The sequence below is a fragment of the Gopherus evgoodei genome, chromosome 7 (assembly GCF_007399415.2).
Source record: "Gopherus evgoodei ecotype Sinaloan lineage chromosome 7, rGopEvg1_v1.p, whole genome shotgun sequence".
In the NCBI taxonomy this organism is placed as follows: domain Eukaryota; kingdom Metazoa; phylum Chordata; order Testudines; family Testudinidae; genus Gopherus; species Gopherus evgoodei.
Window position 1 is genome coordinate 47,305,914 of NC_044328.1, and position 20,831 is coordinate 47,326,744.

The following is a 20,831-nucleotide window of genomic DNA, read 5'->3' on the forward strand; positions in this document are numbered from 1 at the left end:
AGCAACCAATGGGGTGTTATAATTACAAGTAAAATGTGAATATGTGAACTTATGCAATGTAATGGTATAAAAGAAAAGTAATGGCTTAATTTGTGAGGCTAGGATAGCAGAAAATCTGTCAAGGAACAGGAGTAGGGGGAGTGAATGATTAGTGGCAAATGATGAGAGGAGAATGCGGCTGGAAGCAGCGAGGGACTCTGAAGCCCTGCAGGGTAAGGACAACGGAGCAGTGTGATGGTGATCTTCGGTAGGGGAGGTGCAGCGGAGAAGTGTAAAGAAGGGCTGGAGAGAGGTTTAAGCAACAAGCGGACACCAAAAACCAAGGAAAAAAAGCGGCAAAGGGTTTGGGAAGTTTCACAGGGGGAGAAGCAGCAAGGGGTTTGGGGAGTTCGGAGGGTGATGCAGACGCGGGGGGGGGAAGCAAGGAGCTGGGAGGTTCGGCGAGAGTGCAGATGCGGGGGAAAAAGTAGCAAAGGGTTATAACAAGGAGACACGGAGAAGTACACAGAGGGGGAGATTGGAGCGGGGGAAAAATGGACACGAATTCAAGCGGCAAAAACCTTGTCTATAGACACGGAGAAGTACACAGAGGGGGAGATTGGAGCGGGGGAAAAACAGACACATGAAAGTTCAGGGAGAGATCAAGACAGCGGGAAGATGAATTTAAGCAGCAAAAACCTTACCTATCTTAACCAACGAGTAGGCAAAACAACAAATATCATAATTCTAAGCAGAACTATAACAAGCAACTATACGGAGCAACAAAACAGTAAACTATAACAAGGCAGGTGAACTTACAAGCTCTACAATCTTAACAAACTATGACTTATTAAACTAAAAAGCAAAACCTAAGGTGCACCTTATGCTATGGGGAAGTCACAGAGAGCAGAGTGGTATGTGCCCAGGATACAGCTCCCAAGGCAGCCCCCAAGGAAGCCAATGGATACAGCTGAAAGCAGGGAGCAGAGCTTAGCAGTGGCACAAGCTTATTTTTAGTAGCAAAGCACCACTGGAGTTTAAGAGAGGTTTTAAGACACAGACCAAGGTTTAGCTTGAGTCTGTGTGCTAGGGAAACAGAGCCAGCAGCTAAAATAATAAAATAAAAGTAGGGAAAGTTTCACAGAGGGATTCTTACCAGTCCCCAAGGCAGCAGCAAAGGCAGAAGCAGCAGCAACATCAGAAGAAGCAAGGAGGGCTCGGTACAGTCTCAATAACCAGGAGATCTCTCAGGTAGCAATTCATTCTTCGTGGGGGGGGGGGGTTTAGAAAACGGGAGGTACGCTCAAAAATAAAACGAGAGCAGAGAAAGGACCCCCCAGAACCCCTGGCTGATCAGGCCAGGCAGCAGTGCAGGAACCTTTCTGATGTTTGTTTTTAAAGGCAAACTTAGGCAGTTTCCCACCAGCAATCCTGATAGGGTCCCTCTGTCACAGGGGAGGAGGCACAGGGAAAAGACTGCAGGTGAGCACAGAAACATGTCTGGGCAGAGTCCTGTGCAATAGGTGACTCAAAAGCACATGAGGCCTATGACTCATGCCCAGGATCTTAATAACACAATAGGTCTTGTAGCTCTGGACATTGCCTGCCCTACACTGAGCCCAGGTTCAACGAGGTGATAACAGGACTAACCCTTTGAACAGGGCAGTGGTCCCATTTAGCACGCAGCACAAGTGGCCATCCCTTTGAGAAGGGCAATGGCTCTTGTTAAACAACTCAAGGGCCCTCCCTTTGAGAAGGGCAGTGGCCCTGGTAAGCAACTTAACAGCCAGGGAAGAGCGGCCACAGGAGGAGAACAAAAACAAAATGGAGTATGGGGACAGCTGTAAGAAACAAAATGGAATAGGGGGATAGCTGTAACAGACACCAGCAAACCGAAAAATCCATTATTCACCCAGCTTTATGTGTGGAACTGGAGTATTAGGGATGGGAAAGGAGAGGAACCCAGACAGGTCAATGGTCCAGCACAACAAACAACAAGGGAAGCCGAGTGAGCAGGATGACTCTGAAGCATATCTGGCTAACTAGCACATATTTAGTAGCTGTAATTGTGCTTTATAGCCCTGGGAAGGTGACACAACTTTGTGCCAGCTATGAAAAGCAGAAGATAATTGTGCCAGACAGCAGGAATGATGGGGAATAAAGATCCAGGGTTGATGAGAGTTGTCAGGGAGTTGGTTTGATGGAAGATAAAGGTGGTGAACACTCAGCCCTCATCCACCAAAGGACCAAAGCACATTGTGATGGGTTGGACCCCCTTCTGGAGTGCCACTTGATGTACTGGGATTTCATTAAGCCTCTCAGCTCTGTGTGAGTAGACTCCCCCAGCACTCACGTGCACACCACTTTTGGGAGATAAACCCAAAATAAGCATGTCTTGCACTGTATAGAAAAATATGTGCAGCACAAGCTCATAAAAATCCTCCCTCTTCCTCAATGTGAAGAAAGATGTGAACAACTTCTTGCCGCCACCCCCTCTGGTTAGAAATTACATAAACTGGGTTTAATAATAAACAAAATAAGATAAAATCTACCTTTTGTAGTTAATAAAGCAGTTAAAGGGATAGCAAACAGAACAAAGCAGATTACCTTAGTAAATAAAAGCTGCAAACTTACTTTAACACACTAGATAGGTAAGATATAAATTAGCAAATTCTCACTCTGAGTGATAAACAGGTTGGCAGACTCTTAAGGCACAGGTTGCCTTGGCTTTCCCGGGTTTTCTTACACAAGCTAAAACTCTTTACAGTTTGGGACCATCGCTTCCCAGAGTTCAGTCTTTGTTCCTCGGGTGTTTTCAGGTGTGTTGTTGTAGGGAGAGTGAGGATGCCTCATGTTGTCACTGTCCCTCTTTTACATCTTCCCCCCACTTGCTGCAAAGCTTTTTTTGCTGTGATTTGGGTCAAACAGCTCCCATTGTGTAGAGCTGTTTCTGAGAGGTTTCTGAGAGGTCAATATTCCAAGCTTCAGATTAAAAAAAAAAGATACATGCACACAAATTGGATAAACACATTCAGTAAATCATAACGTTTCCAAGGATACCTTACACGAGCCATCTTGCATAAAGTACATCGCAGTTATATCGTATCCATATCCTAAGCATATTTCCATAAAGAATGTGGAGAGTAATGTCACACACATGCTTAACTTTAACCACTGCATAGTTCAATTTAAATCACACAGCCATTGGTACCAGAATTGTTATGTAGAGGAACTAAAAGGTCTAACAGGTTTGATGGGAGCTGAGTGCATTCAGGAACTCACAGGGGTCACTCGGCACCTTTTCAGATTGGTCTTAAAGTGTTTAGAATATATGAAGAAAGGAGGATGGATTTTTCAGAAAGTATAACAGTGCAAATTCCAGAAAAGGTATAATTTGTATAATTGGAGCTATTACAATAACTTGGGCAGATACTTATTCTGCTATAGTTCTACCAGCTAAAAATAGTTGTAAATATCTTTAAAGGGAAGAACAAATATGACAAGCATATGGGAATTTATTCCTTAACACTCAAAATTTTTGCAAGACAGTTTGGAAAAGTCCATAATAACTGTATAAAGTGGTTGTGTGACTCAAGTGGAAACAAAATCTGTTGTTGGATTAAAATAGAGAAAGCTAGAAAAGCTTACATGAATTACTGATTTTTCCTTCTTCCCAGAAAATTTACAACTTTCATTAACAGATGTATCAGCTAATGTTACTAATATTTCAGATTTGTTATTCACTTCAATTTTAAAAGGACTTCTTCAGAAGAAATATGGAAACTGAATGAAATAGTAAGGAGGAGAAACATAAGTCCACATACAATAGACTAATCTATTTTGAAATTGTTAATGCGCCTCTTAAAATATGGTATGGTACATACTACATCACCCATGAACTTATTTTTAAAGAATCATTTCAATTTCCAAAAGACCAGTAGTGAAATATATTACCTTAAGAAAACAATCTACATATTTTCTTGATGCAGTAGGAATGTGTGCACACACTCATCTACACACAATTATCTGAATTTATTGTATACCTCTGTATGTCCTACTGCTTTTCCCCTAAATCTGCAAACACTTAAATTTACTAAATCCCTCACTTGTGTAGTACCATTGAAATCAATAAGGCTACTCACATCTGCAAAGTTAAACATAGGCTTAAGTGTTTGAAGGATTTGAGCCTGTTTCAAAAAGTATTTAGTATGCTTCTTAAAAAATTACCTTGATTCAGCAAAGCACGTAAGCATGTGCTTAAATCCATTGCTATTCAGGTAAGCACTTAAGCATGTACTTAAAACTCCAGACTTGAGTATTGCTTTGCTGAATTGCGGCTCATGTTAAAAAAATACTAAGGATGCACAGTTAAACACTCATTCAGGCAACGTCCCCGTGAAAGTTGCAGATACAGCCTTATAAATATGTATGACACTGTAATTACATGAGCTCTTGCTACTTTTCAAATAATAGAATGTCTTCCAGCTTTCCCTATACCATTAGAAACATGCATACAGCATCTTTTACTGCTGTGCTCTGCTCTGTGACTACCAGGCAAAACAATCTGTCACGTATAGGTACTAGATGTGCAGAGAATGGAAGCAGTATTCCTGTAGAGACCTGTTTCGTTACAAATGTAGGCAGAATTTACATTCTGAAAGTTTTCGGTACACAGAAATGCTAGCTGTGTGCTCATGGGCAGTGCAATGCACCCTTCTGTGCAACACTGATGGGTCACTGATGAAAATCTGATCTATAATTGTCTCAATAGTAATTAAATAAGTAAATAAATCCACATTTATCTGGTTTGAATTCCCTCTACTATGCTTTACTTCATCGTACATATACATTTCAGAGTGATATAATTCAAAGAATGTCAAGAAAAGATCACTATGTATATATGTGCAGACTTTCTTGATTTATAAAAAGCTTTTGGTTGGTTCAGTAAGCTATGTTGTTTAAATTCAGAAAAATATAGCTTGGGTAGTGCTTTTCTGTCACGGTATTCTTTGTACCTCATTAATCATTATTAAAAAAGTTACTGTCTTGCTTTTTTGAAGAAGGTTTTTACTCAGACCCTTTCTAAATTTGTGAGTGATCCACAAAAAGAAGTTCTCAGTCTGGCTTTCTTTCTTTCTTTCCTTTAATGACTTCACAAATATGAATGTATGCTGCTGACACCATTATTATTGCTTCAGATATTTCTTTTGTTAATATCTTTTTCCTCCAATTTATCCTAGATACTTAGCTTTCTTAACATTGTGTGAGGAACCTTTACAAATGTGTAATCCATTGTTCATGTTCTCTTTATGGCTGAGCTACAGAAAATAGCTGCCTGCAACTCCTTCCAGCTCATGGTTAAGGACCAGATTTTTGAAGACAGTTGGGCACTTAGTGGGATTTTCAAAGCTACCTAGGCATCTATTGCCATTGAAATGAATGTGAGCTGGGCATCTAGACAGTTCTATTAATCCAGCTAGGCACCTATCTCCATCTTCAGATACTGAAAGACCTTTAAAAATCTGGCCCCAAACCTTTTAGCTTGAGTTGTAGTGTTACATGCTTTGGCAATGAATGCCCCATGTCCATACCTTAGTGATGGCCTGGGCAGGGTTATTATAATTAGATATGCTTCCCTTTAGTTTAATATTGCTGTAATTTTAAAATTGAAGTTGATTAATTTACCCTACACTATTTCAGCTAATAAATACCTTGGAACATTTCTTAAGCACACACTACATTTTAACAGGCATGTGTCTGGCCGCCTGTGCCCCTCTGCTAGGTGATCTGGAGGTAGCAAAAATTAGCACATTAAGGACCCAACCAGAGGAGGAAAGAGAGTGACAGCTCTGCTGCATTTTTCCTTGGACTTCAAGAAAACAATTTGCAGCTGTGGGAAAAGGTGGCAATAGGAAGCAGCCACTCTGTGCCATGATCCCATGAAGACCAGGTTATTCTGAACCAGGACCAGTTGTGCCTTCAAGTTTCAAATCCCCTTTGTTGAGAACTGTGTGGGAAGCAGAATGAGCACTGCAGATGCTCTGACCCACTTTAATCTGCAGGGACACAAGATCCCTGGAGAACTCACAGTATGGATGACTTTAAGGCTGGAACCATCTCAGTTCTGCAAGACCAAAACCTTTTTCTTCCATCCTGCTGAAAGTATTTGAAGAAAGCAGGTGTAGATTCTTGTCTACACACAAATGTTGCACTACTTTAATTATACTGGTATAGTTAGAGCAGTACAAGCCCCCACCCCTTACTGTTGAGTCAGTTATACTGGTGTAAAATTGCAGGGGCCAGGAATAAGCAGAATTATATCAATATAACTGCAGAAGGGAGGCATAGCTCAGTGGTTTGAGCACTGGCCTGCTAAACCCAGGGTTGTGAGTTCAATCTTTGAGGGGGCTATCTGGGGCAAAAATCAATACTTGGTCTTGCTAGTGAAGGCAGGGGGCTGGACTCACTGACCTTTCAAGGTCCCTTCCAGTTCTAGGAGATAGGATATCTTTATTTATTTATCCACCCTAGGGATTCTACCAGCATATCTATACTGCTTACAAAAGAAAGACACCCCCCCCCCCCCCGCAACCAACAAACAAGGTAATACAGTACAAAAACTATGTTTACACTAGACCTATGGGTAGCATATGACTCATTGACAGTAGTACAGAAAAGGTTGTGTTAAACTAATATGACTGACTACACAGTTTTACTTCTGAAAAGTGTAAATTCTTGTTATGCCTCTTTTGGACACGTATAGAAGTTTTGTCCAAATTATTCTGCAGTGCTTTGAATACAAAACTTTACAAATAGCATTGCAAAATGAATGCAACAAATTGCAGTGCTTACTGCTTGCAGCAGCATCTTACCACTACATTGTATGAGTCTGAAAGTGACATGTCAAATTCCTTAAAGAATACATTGACATTCACCTAAGACTCATTTAACATCCAGTCAGCAATTATCCTTCATTTTAAAAATCATAATAAATATAGAAGGCACGCTTGGAAAGACAACTATAGGAGTCAGTAGCTCACTGAAATCTTTTGAAAATGACTTTTTGGGCTGGATCAAGACAATACACTGCCATGCAAAGGACTCACAGTTGAGTCCCTGACACTTCTCACCTCAAAAGAAGGCAGCCCTTCTTCTGTCTACAGTGAATATTTCTATTGGCTCACAAGCAGAGCTGATGTGCTCCAGATGTTTTTTTTTTTTAATTTGTTCATGGTTTGCTATGTTTAAATTCAGAATCCAGTGATGTCAGCAAACATATCACACAACAAAATCTAAACTGAAGTGTCTCAGAAATTATCAAGAATCAAAAATCACAGATATGAACTTTGGGGCACTTCATATTCAGAGGTCTCCTGGCAGACAAAATACTCTTCTTGAGGTCACTGGGACTTTGGCCTAAGTGGTGGTGCCAGATCAAGCCCCTGATCTAGATCCAGAACCAAACTTTGCGTCTGCTATGCAGAAGTTTTACAGGGGACTGAGCCAAATCCAGAGATGCTCAATCATTTTGTTTTTAAAAAAAAATCAGATTTGGAGCCAGATTTAAACTGCGTGGTTTGGGCCCAACTCCAATTTCTTCTCAAGCCCTGACGTGAGAAGAGGATGATTTTCATGCTGTGCTATAAGACCTTGAAAGAGGGTTAGGGACATTGCTTAGGTTCAGAATATGACTTCTGGAGAGATGTTGTGGGGGAAAAGGGGGATCTTTGTGTCTCTTTGAAAGAAGAATGCATTAGTCTAACCATTCTGAGCTACTGACAGAGTTCTGTGTCTTTAAACACTTATTTGCTATTAACTGAATCCTGCAAGGCCTTACATAGTTATTGCCATTGTCTTCAAATGGAGTTGCAAGTGCTCTGCAAGCCTCAGGCCTTATATTACACATTGATGTTTGGAGCCAATTTGTAGGTCTTGCTTTTAAGTCTGTGGGAGTTTGGGGAGCACAAAGAATACAGGATTAGGCCCATTATTATTATTATTGAGTATTGTATTGCTGTGTTTATGATTCTCTGTATGTTTATGCCATTTGCTATTGGTACTGAGAAGTGAAATAGCAAGTATGCCTCTCTGGAAAAGAGTGATTTATTGTAAATTAGCTATCTTCACCAAATATGAGCTACAATGTTTGAAGACTTTAAAATAGAACATTTTTAGCAATATTAATTCTTCTCTTTATAAAAAAGATGAAATGAATAAATAAATAAAATGGCCTGGCCATGAAGTGTTCTTGCTGTAAGTACTGGCCCCATGTGTACAAAGTGTATATTCCATCAGAGTGCTTGTGAAATTTTGGAGCATTAGCTTAACAATTTGGCATTCACCTGCAGACTCCTGAATCATTGCTCTGAACTTTTGAAAAGGTCCTGCTTTAGACATGCCTGCTCCCTGGAGCCATTAATGGACCGCGAGAAAATGAGTTATGATGATAAGTAACAGAGCATGAAAAAGACATGGAGGACATATAAAGAGGAAACAGATAGGAACAAGTCAATACTGACATAAGTCCAATAATTTAAATAAGAATTCGGCAAGGAAACACATACTAAGGTAGGAGAAATACTGGTGAAAAGGACATGTTAACAGATGGAAAACAAATGCTGCTGCAAATTGACTCAGCAATTCTGTCAACTACTAATGGCAATCTGAGTATACAGGTTGCTTCAGGAAGGAGGACACTCCAGAAACATGAATCAACATAGAGGGAAAATTAAAAGTTCTGTGATGGTCTCTGTTTGAGAGATGATAGTTATAAAATACATTTAAGTCTTTAACTGCTTAGTGAATATTTGAACATTGCTTTGGAAGTTTAAGCTACAGTATAATAGTGGTTGCCTTTACCCACTAAATAAAGATATGCTTACCTCACTATAGTACAAGGGTCAATGGAGCTAAAGAATTGAACATACATCTCAACTATAGTTCATTTGAGGAAGACACCATTTTAATTCCAAAGTTACCTATATTTCTCCAAAATTGGTATCTCCCTCTTTTTAATTGCTGAAAATCATTTACACAGAAATAAAGAATGAGCATAAGTTTATAGGAAGAGTTGTTTAGCCTAATGAAAAGAATCCATAGCATTTTAAATTTCCTCCATGAATGATTTTGCGTGGCCTTTGTGTTGGGTTTTTGTCACATGTCCCACATCTGCATCTTACAGATTGAGACTTATGCTATTGAACTCAAGAACATTTTTATCCTTTTGCTAATTTGTCTGTATTACTAAAAGCTTTAGCCATGAATTTACATTAAACAGATTTGAATATCACTGAGGTAGAACAAAAACTCATTTATGAGGTAAAGAAACAAGTCACTGACATTGTTTTGCAAGCTTATTCCAGCATGCTTTATCTTAAAAAAAAAACCAAACAAAAAACCCCATCACCTCCAGTTAACCCAAAAAACCTGCCCTTTATACTTAAATTCATGACATGCTCTCAGCAGGTGTGCTATGCTGTGTTTGGCTAATAGCTATCCTGAAATTTCACGTTTTGGGGACTCTAGAGTAAAAATGTAAGTAACAGGTAATTACAAGCTTTATTTAAATGATGAAAAAAGATGCTTTTTATGGGAATATTATAATTACATTTCTACCTATATGGATATTTGTTTAAAATAAGCTGTGACATAAGATAAATACACTAAAACAAAATATCTTTTGGACAAATGGGTCTTCTATAGTTGGAGTCGCTGTAGTCTTTGCATCATCTATCAGCTGTCTCATCTTGATTCTTCTTTTGTCCCTTAACTCTTCTTTCAAGACTTTTGAAGATCTTTTCCTCTCATTCTCCTATTCCCTTCCTTTTACAAGGCCTGTGGCTAACGTATCATGAGTGTTGGGAGCCACCCACACAGCCAGTTCCAGTACTGGGGCCGAGGTCTCTCACTATGTTTTGTACTTATTTGTTTTTCCCTGCTTCCAGGTCTATAAAATATAATGATTAGTAAATATAAACCATGTCACTCAATGTCTCTTCATGACTATGAATAAAAAATGTCACCTTCTTGCATCACTTTCCTTGAGAAATACATAGATAGCACGCTTGGTGGGTAAAAATGATCATTTCTGGTAGGAAATCATAATCCTTTGACACATATTTTGCAATTCACGCCGCAGTCACAAATTCATCACCTACCAGATAGTCATTTCATTTCACACAGCCAGATGTAGCTGTTTTCTATGTGCTTATTTAATGAACGTCACTCTTAGTTAGAAGGATTTGCCAGTGGTGATCAATAAACTTCTTGGATATTTACAGAGCGAATATTACGAGGAGTCAGAGACTAAAAGGCCGGGGTGGGGAGAGACAGGGAAAGATTATGAGATTTTATTACCCTAATTGTCAGCAGTCTCATAACCTTCACAGAGCAATGTTTCTAGTACTTAGTGATTTACTTTTTTTTGTAACTACCTTAACCTTTGTAAGCAAAGATTAATTTAATTAGTTAAGTGATTAAAGCAGCTTTTTTAAGTTTAGAATAGAGATGGTGGACTGGAGCAAGGAATTATTGATATGAACATTTTCTGGAAACTCAGAATCTGAACCCAGAGTCGATCCCTTATCTTTTCAATGGGCAAAATCCTGGATCCAAATTGTGCAGTCTGACTAGGCATTTGATCAAGGTCTAGTTTTCACCACTAGCCCCTTCTCTTTGTAATGGGTCAAATCAAAACATCATCCAGGACACCCCAAGGTTTAAGTTAATTCAAATGTGAATCCCTATCCTAATTTTTTCCAAATCAAACATCTTGTACTCAGAGGCACAAGTATCCAATGGCTGTTAATTCCTTTGTTTACCATGTTATAATGCCAACAAAGAGGATGGTATTGAATGTCAGCAATCCCATTATACTGTCCTCAAAAGTAGAACTTAAAGGAGCATTATCCGTACAATGTTGTGTAACGGCAGTCCAAAGTATGCAGCATATCTGCATTTTGCCTAACTATAGATGAAGATAGATATTATTGTTTCTTTTGTTTGCTGAAAAAATATGGAAATTTTAAGCCTTCGGTTAATTGGATTATTGCAGTTCAATGCTGTATTCAGGCTCATGCCAAATATATCAGGTGGAAGGTCTGTGCATCACACCTGCAACTAGCTTGCTTGAAGGGGGCTATTACACACTTTTGGGAAAAGCTGGCAATATTGTTATAGTCCCATAGAATGTATGGCATAGATCAATCAGATGGGCTTTTCTTTGAGACGAAAAATTACTTAAAATCTTCTCTCTACAAATGAGTATATCTCAGGGTGGTTTTTATTTTTGCAAAATCTTAGACCCCAAATCTGCAAAGGAATCCACAGGTGGAGACCCTTCCAGCAACATGGGATTGTGGATCATTTTGCAAGAGTAAAGTCTTACTTACGTTTTGGTTTATTCACTGAAACCAGGAATGAGGAGGACCTGGATCCTGTTTTTCCAAATCTTTCAAAGTTTGCAAGTGAGGAAGATGGTACGTAACATTCATAGTTCCAATTTAGGTCCAGCTTTGCTTTTTTCCTTTTTTATTTCTCTTCCATGTCTCCTTTTCTTTCCCGTTCCTTGTTCTTGGTGAAACGTGTGACAATAGCGCCCTTTGGTTCAATATACCTGTACCACGAGTGTGGGAAGATATATGGTGTTTGGTCACAAAGGGTATGTCTACACAGTGAAGAAAAACCTATAGGCTCGTGGGGCTTGGGCTGCAAGGCTGTTTAATTGCTGTGCAGACTTCCGGGCTTGGGCTGGAGCCCAACCTCCAGGATCCTCCCACCCCTCAGAGTCCTCCAGCCCAGAAGTCTACACAACAATGAAACAGCCCCACAAGTCCCAGGGCATGGGCCAGCCACAAATTTTTCTTTGCCATGTAGACATACTTGAAGATATTGTTGGGACAGAGATTTCATCTATGTACAGGGATTCTGAGGTCAATCACACTGGTTTGATCCTTCCGTAACTCCACTGATTGACAGAAATAATTTGGGAATTACAATAGTGTAACTGAGATCAGAGTCTGGCCCATAATAAGTCCAACTTATGGGAAACTGAATAGGCCTGATTCTGACCTCGATTATACCCGATATACAATAGTGTAATTTCATTGGGTCTGGTTCTACAGTGCCTTGCAGCTTGTTTCAAGTGGATGTAAAATGCTACCACTGGTGTAAAATGACTGAATAATTCTGACTTAATTGTGTTTTATGTCCACATTGCACAAGTTAAAATGAGTACAAGTCAATGGAGATTCACGCCCACTGACGTCAGTGGAGTTACTCGTGATTTGCTAGTCTATGGGTTTGGTCTGTGCAGACTTGCACCAAAATAAATTAAATTGGTTTTAATTCACACCTTAGTTATTTTGGTGCAAGTCTGTATGTGGATACTTATTTCAAGGTAAGAGTGCCCTATTTTAAAGTATTTTTTTTAAAAATCAAACACATTTAGTTATTTGTCTTTAGGTTTCTGTGCAAACAAGTTCTAAGTGAGAGTAGCATCAGGCCCAATGTGTTTAGAGATGCATGAAAAAACACAACACAAACACTAAACCTGTAGAAGTTGAATCTTTCACCTATCTGGCTAAAAAGGCAAAGTTCCAAATTTTTTATCTGGGCAGTTTATCAACTCTTCAGCATGAATAAAGACTATTTTTGCCACTTAGTGAAGAATGTGACTCAGCTTTTCTCCTTATGGATTGTCTGGTACAGAATCCTTAACACTTGCTCTCTGTAAACTGAAGTGGCTTACAGACCTATTTCATTTTTACAAGCCTATGAGATATGAAGCCTTTGTATCTGGGATACTCTCTTCCCTTGTGTTACACAAAAGTCAATTCAGACTACTGCAGTGTGCAGTTCAAGCAAGCAGTGCTAGGATTTGTATGTCTGGGTTAAGGCTATTCTCAGTGGATGGCCTTTAGCTCTGGAATCTATTTCCCCACTTTATCTGAGTCCAAAAGTGTATTTGTCACCAGGGTACACAAGGTATGAACTGCAAATGGTGAGATGAGTTGGGATTGATCACAAACTAGCAGAACAATGGCACCTTTATAAATTGTGACAAAACTGTGCTGAGGTCTATGCTACAAAACTTTATAATACCGGTGAACATTTTCTAAATGGTCTGCAAAGAAAAAGCCAGTATATTATCCAGTTCTGACTGTGTCTGCTTTTCATTTTGTGCATGGGAAAGCTACACAGATGCTTACCTCTGGGAGCTGATACACCAAGCAGACTTCATTTTATTTCATCACAACCATTCAAGCTAGAGCACTTGGAGGCATCACTTTCTAAGCAATTAAAAGAAACTGAACTGTATGACTCCCATTTGAGTTAATACATCTAAATTATCATCAACACTTCGGAAACTTATGTCTTCGTACTGCAGCCTGAGTGATTAAATATAGCTAAAAACAGCAACAATTTGCTAAGTGATTTCATAATGGTGTAATGCTCCACAATTTAAATTTTAACTTATTGATTACAATTTTCTGTTGATTCATCATTTATATTGCATTTACCAAAATACCTGCTCATCTTTTTATTTTAGCGTGAACTAGTTATTTTCATAAGAAATATGATATAAAGTATTAATGATTTTAGTGTGCAATCCTACAAAAGGATTTGCTAGTACAGACTGGATTGTAAAGTTAGACTAAAAGCTTATGTTAAAAAAAAAAAAGATTTTTTTCTTCCATTATCAATATTAATATGATTCTGCACTTCTGCATGAGAACCATATTAGCTGCCATATACTATCACGAAATGTGTGAATTCTAAATGTAGGATAATTGCTCCCCCTCTACTTAGAGTAGGTTGTTGATGCCCAAATTTCATAAAATTAAACAAGAATTGACACCAAGAAGTCAGTAAGAGGGTGGGCAAAACTTATTTTGGGGAATTTTTTTTAAGTCAGTTCTCCGCTAGATGAAAACATGAACCTCTGAATAATGAGGATTAAAAAAAAAAAATCACAATGACCATTGCTATAATTAAGACTTGCTGGAGTTAACTAACAAACTTCTGTAGTTGTGGGTTTTGCTTTGGGAAAAGTCCCTGCCAACACTGTATTTAATTTAACTCAACTCATTTCCTTATCCTTCACTCACATGGATGTAATCCCAACCTTAATTCCTTAGGCAGCATCAAATTCAAACAAACCCAAAACATCCATGACCTTCAGGACAGGGATTTTTCATTTGCCTCAACTGCTGCATACTCAGCCATTGTTTAGCATTGTCTAAAAACAATCTGAAATCAATGAGTTTTGTGCCACAACCATTTAAAACTGTGATTTCTATATGAATGCAGTGCAAAAGAATAAACCCAAATTTTCTCAAAAAGTCTGCACAATTTACTGCATCTTTTGGCAAACACCGAAGTCCAGATTCTTGGCTATAGCTTAAGAGCACAAATCAGGGGAGATGTGTTACAAAGATCATTTTAAACCACTTGTGCTGCTCTGATTGTGGGCTGGCTGGGCACTGGGCATGTTAATTTACAGCAGCCAGAGGACTTCTTTAAAAGCCTCCAAGGGGCCAATTATGACAGTCCGAATCATCAAGGTGTTGTAGAGAAGTCCTCTTTTCCCCTGCCAATCCCCATATGCTGACCACAGAGAGGAATATAGCATAGGAGTCTTTATGCTGGCTCCACACTCTCAGAAGATTATCCTGCGTCTTAGTTCTGTGGGTCAGCTAGGCCTATTTTAGGGCAGCTTTGTGCTTGTAGTACAATGGAGAGCAGCTCTGATGCAGAGGAGAGTCAGGTCTAGAGTTTCAAGTTTTTGGTGGAATCCTAAACCACCAAATGGTTTTAGATTTCATTTTGAACATTTCCATGAGAGAGAGATCGATCTCCCCATGTCCTTCCTCCAGTCTCTGATCTAGGGAGAATTTCCTCAGCACAGGAGCAGCACAGGGCTGACATAATCCTATGCTAGCCCACTCACAAGCCCTGGTATAGGAGAGGAGGTGTGCTGAGGACTCCAGAGAGCTCCTCTTTAGCCTACACTGAGGCAGAGATTCTGAGCTACAACATACCTACAGGCAGCCCTGGGAAGGTTGCTGAATATTACAACTGTGCTGGTCCCCAGCTGATCCACAACCCATGTGATATAAAGATGGATTAAAGCCACCTTGTTCCCCATCCCCTGGTGCAGTACAGAATGGAGTCCATAGGTCTCCAGAATTGTATTAACTACTCTCATTGTTGACTTTGGAAAGCCATTCACCAGAGCATTCAAATATCATATACAGTTCTTTTCTAAGTGATCTTTAATGTTCTGGAATTTAGCACCTGGAGAGTGCAATTTTCAAATATATCACTCTATTTACCTGAATATCAGCAGGTTTTAGTCACTGTTTACCGCAAAGGTTGTGTCACTCCACTGGATGGTCTATTTCATTACCACTTTCCACACCTGGTAATTTTACAAGTAATTACCATCTATACCAAAGATGTCTGATACCAGTAAACTTGTAAAGTTTGGATTACGACAGGCCTCCTGGCCAGGGTAGCAGCTTTCCCCATCTCAAGGTTTAAATTCTGAGTTCTAGATTATCTCTGAATTAGGTTTAAAAATAATTCTACAGAGAAGACCAAAGGACAAAATCACACACACAATATTAACAGTTCTAAGTGACTATTTTCTTTAGAAACTGTCCCTGCCTGCCGGTATATGGGATCTCGGGGAGCAATTACCACACAGGTGGGGTGCCAATTAATTTCTTTATTAAAGGAAAAAGGAAGAGGTGGCAATTTAACAATGAAATACGATAGGATGGGGTGTATAGGGTGTTTACAATAAACAATGATGGGGGGAGTTCTTCTTATTGAATAGTGTAGGGAGTTCTAACAGTGGGGTGCAGTAAGTGGGGTTCAGCACAATGGGATACACTACAGCAACTCAACTTTATATAGGAACAACTCTAGATACAGTGTGGAATGCAAAATGTACCAAAAAGAAATGCAAAGTAAAATGGTAGCTTCTATATGAAATGGTAAACAATCTCAGATAGAATGTATTAAGTGGTTAATAGCTATATATATATACAATGTAACACAGTGGCATTAATGCAAATACAAAGTATATCAGAAAAGTGGAGACGACCAATGGGGTGTTATAACCACAAGTAAAATGTGAATCACAGTGCAAAGATACAATATGGGTGATAAGTGAAATTATGCAATGTAACAGCATAGAAGAAAATTAATGACTTAATTTGTGAGGTTGTAATAGCAGATAATCTGCAAGAGTGTACCTAAAGGCTGAGTCAAGAAACAGGAGTGGGGAGGGAAGTGAATGATCAGTGGCAACTGATGAGAGGAGAGTGCAGCTGCAAGCAGTGAGAGACTCTGAAGCCCTGCAGGGTGAAGCCCAGAGCAGTCCTCAGGAGCCTGCGGGCTGGACGTACGGGAGACAAGATCAGCTGGAGCACACTTAAGGGGAGTCTGGGAGCAGCAAGAGGGGAGGGTGCTGAACGTGCAAGCGATGGGAAGGCACGTGGAGAATGGGGGAGATGGCTGAGGGAAGAAACAGGTTGCAGCAGCAGAGAGCACTTCAGGGAAGTTGCGGAGCAGCGGGGTGAAGACAAACAGAGCAGTGTGATGGCAATCTTTGGTAGGGGAGGGGCAGCGGAGAAGCGGGAGCACGAACACAGGGGATACAGGGAGAGGCAGCAGAGAGGTGTAAGGAAGGGCTGGAGGGACACCCAAAAAAAAAAGGAGAGAAGCGGCAAAGGGTTTGGGAAGTTACACAGGGGGAGAAGCAGCAAGGGGTTACAACAGGGAGACACGGGGAAGTACACAGAGGGGGAGATTTGAAGCAGGGGAAAAACAGACACGGGAAAGTTCAGGGAGAGATAGGGACAGCGGGAAGACGAATTCAAACAGCAAAAACCTTATCTATCGTCTAACTTAATCAAATTTATGTAAAATGATAAGCAGCTTATACAAAGTAACAAAACAGGTACAGAATACAACCAGACAATGGCTTTTTTAAAATCTATCTTAACCAATGACTAGGCAAAACAACAAATATCACAATTCTAAGCAAACTATAACAAGCAACTATACGGAGCAACAAAACAGCAACTATATCAAGGCAGGTGAAACTTACAAGTGCTGCAATCTTAGCAAACTATGACTTATTAAATTAAAAAGCAAAACCTATGGTGCACCTTATGCTATGGGGAAGTCACAGCGGGCAGAGTAGTATGTGCCCAGGATACAGCTCCCAAGGCAGCCCCCAAGGAAGCCAAGGGATGGTGGCTGCAGCAGTGGATATGGCTGAAAGTAGTGAGCCCTGAAGCAAAGCCCACAGGAGCAGAGCTTAGCGGCGGCACAAACTTATTTTTAGCGGCAAAGCGCCGTAGAGTTTAAGAGAGGTTTTAAGACACAGACCAAGGTTTAGCTTGAGTCTGTGTGCTGGGGAAACAGAGCCAGCAGCTAAAATAATAAAATAAAAGTATAGAAAGTTTCACAGAGGGATTCTTACCAGTCCCCAAGGTAGCAGCAAAGGCAGAAGCAGCAACAACATCAGAAGAAGCAAGGAAGGCTCAGTACGGTCTCGATAATCAGGAGATCTCTCAGGCAGCAATTCGTTCTTAGTGAGAGGGTGGGGGGTTAAAAAATGGGGGTACGCTCAAAAATAAAATGAGAGCGGAGAAAGGACCCACCAGAACCCCTGGCTGATCAGACCAGGCAGCAATGCAGGAACCTTTCCGATGTTTGTTTTAAAAATGTCTATTTTTAAAGGCAGACTCAGGCAGTTTCCCGCCAGTAATCCTGATAGGCTCCCTCTGTCACAGGGGAGGAGACACAGGGAAAAACTGCAGGTGAGCACAGAGACATGCCTGGGCAGAGTCCTGAACAATAGGTGTGAGTTCACACCTCAGGACTCAAAAGCACATGAAGCCTATGACTCATGCCCAGGATCTTAAAAACACATGGGTCTTGCAGCTCTGGACATTGCCTACCCTACACAAAGCTCAGGTTTAACAAGGTGATAACAGGACCAACCCTTTGAACAGGGCAGTGGTCCCACTTAGCAAGCAGCACAAGTGGCCATCCCTCTGAACAGGGCAATGGCTCTTGGTAAACAACTTAAGGGGCCCTCCCTTTGAGAAGGGCAGTGGCCCTGGTAAACAACTTAACAGCCAGGGAGGGGCGGCCACAGGAGGAGAACAAAAACAAAATGGAGTATGGGGACAGCTGTACGAAACAAAATGGAGTAGGGAGATAGCTGTAACAGACAGAAACCACAAACTTTCTCTTACCAAAATGACATCTGTAATATTTGCTACCTTAAACAGCTTTTATTTCTCAATGGTCTCTCAGTATTCAATTGTCTTAAGACGTTGCAATTCTTATACAACAAAGCAACCAGTTTCCTGAGGACATTCCATCTCCTCAGCGATAGGAAAAGACAAATTATGGGAACATAACTTCAGTTTAAAAGAATATTTCTTACTTGGATGGGAGCGATAAACAACAAGCAGCAACCAGTTACAAACTGGCTACTTCTGGACCACACCTGTACATCTTAATCAAATTTTAAAAGTGTCTAGTCCCATCCTTTAGGAGGATAACCCAACATTAGAAAGGATTACTAGGGATTTGGTAGTAACAAAGGTAGTAGTTACTCCTGTATATCACCACTTTCTCATAGATTGCAAGTGCCCATATACCATTAAACAAACCTGTTTTTCATGCATACATTTTGTAAACAATTATTTTAAATGTCTAAAGTAATCTTCCTGACACTGGAATTTAACTAATCTACAGTTATCTCTTCCAAAATATTCTGTGATGATTTTAAAAAGTGGTTTCTACTAGTTTGAGAATGTATTGTGAAATAGGATTTTTTTCCTAGCAGTTTACAAGAACTTTTAACTCTTCCCCTTTGCAAAGGCTGGTGATTAAAATACTCTCAGCACATTGTAGGAGTGTGGATTTACAACTTAAGGTTTTTTTTAGGTCCTCTGATGCAGTTATTCTGAGAGCAAATAAGGGTCAATTACTGATTAGTCTGAGATTTTAGAGCTACTGTCAGAACACAAACTAGAATATCAGAACAATATGGGTTCCTCCTAGCCTCTTCCTCTGAGCCTCTATCTTCAGACAGACATTGACAGCAGTACTCCTAGTTCCTCTCAAATAATTGTTTTAGTGGTCTACCGCATTGTCTGATTTACGCTGCTGTCTCTTGTTGTTGTCCCTAGGTTATGACTCCTTGGATACATTCTCTACCTGACCTACAGCCTCTTCACTAGTCATAGAGAACGTTCACATAAAAGACCTGTAGCTATGAGAGTATACAAAAATACCTAGCTCTTATATAGCACTTTTCATCGAAGATGTCAAAGCACTTTAGAAAAGTGCTAAGCCTCCTTATCCCCATTTTATAGATGGGGAAATGAAGGCACTGAGAGTTGAAGTGACTTGCCCAGGGCCACTCAGCAGGCTAGCCGCAGAGCTGCAACTATGAGACCTATTTCCATATACTTCGTGACTCCCCCTTACCATTACAAGTGACTAACGTCTGGCTCACTTATGGCTTTTCTGGTTAAAATACACAATTAGTAGTTTCTTTTAGCAGTTTTTGACAAGTTGGAACATGACAGAGTTTCCTTCTGTCTATTTCCTACAGATATTTTTCCCTCTCATGGCTTTTACTACCTCAGATATGCTATGCTACTGTAAGGGCTACCTCCCATATCTTCTCTTGTACACTCCCCTATTTGCACTGTCCCTGCTAATCATATCCAGACCCCTTTGTAGTGTTGTCTGCATTCTCAGTAACTATGCACCAGGCTTCTGTCTCTGCATTTCATTTCGCTCCATTCCTCGTCCTTATATTTCAAAGGATAAGCGATGTAATTTTGTTCTCGTTTTCTTTGACAATGCCAATTCTTCCTATCCAGCCCAGACCACCACAAGGCTCACAAACTCCAAAACAACACAGTGTCTAAGCGGGGTGTGGAGAATCGAACTCATATATGGGAAACAAAATAAAGTACGGCAAATATGCTAGGATGTATGGCAATTTTCTGTAGAGATGACTAGATAATTAAACTAATACTGAACAATACAGTAGCAGTCTCCTTCACAAAGTACATAGGCTCCCGTGTTAGAAATAAAGCTATCAGAAAATATCATTTTATTTAAAAAATAGAGGGGACAGGAAAAAGAGGCCTGATGCTTCAGTGTCCACACAAGTAAAACTGCTACTGAAATCACTGGAGAGTCTATCCTTGGTAAGACTGCAGAACCTTAGGGAAAAGATAATGATGCTCTGAGGATAAGACCAAATGAAAGGAAACTTCTTCTCTTCCGTGCCCTCTACCCCAGGATTCTCAAACTGGGGGTCAGGACCCCTCAGGGGGTCACGAGGTTATTACATGTGGGGTCACGAGCTGACAGACTCCACCCCAAACCCGCTTTGCCTCCAACATTTATAATGGTTTTAAATATATAAAAAAGTGTTTTTAATTTATAAGGGAAGGGGGTCACACTCTGAGGCTTGCTATGTGAAAGGGGTCACCAGTATAAAAGTTTGAGAACCACTGCTCTGCCCTCATGTTATTGTATTAGTTTTTATATAGCACTTCACATGCAGGTACACTAGCACTTCCCAAGCTTTGACAACCCATCTTTATGTTCCCAGTAATCTGGGGCAGTTGCACAGACCTGCTGTAATAACTGGGCTTACAAATTTACCCTAACTATGAATTCAACTGTGAAAAATAAGTGAAAATCCATAAAGTGCCACAATAACGTAGAACAACAAATATTGATGGGAAAACTTGCAAAAGTGAGAGAAACACCACCTGGAAATGTGAGCCTTTGTT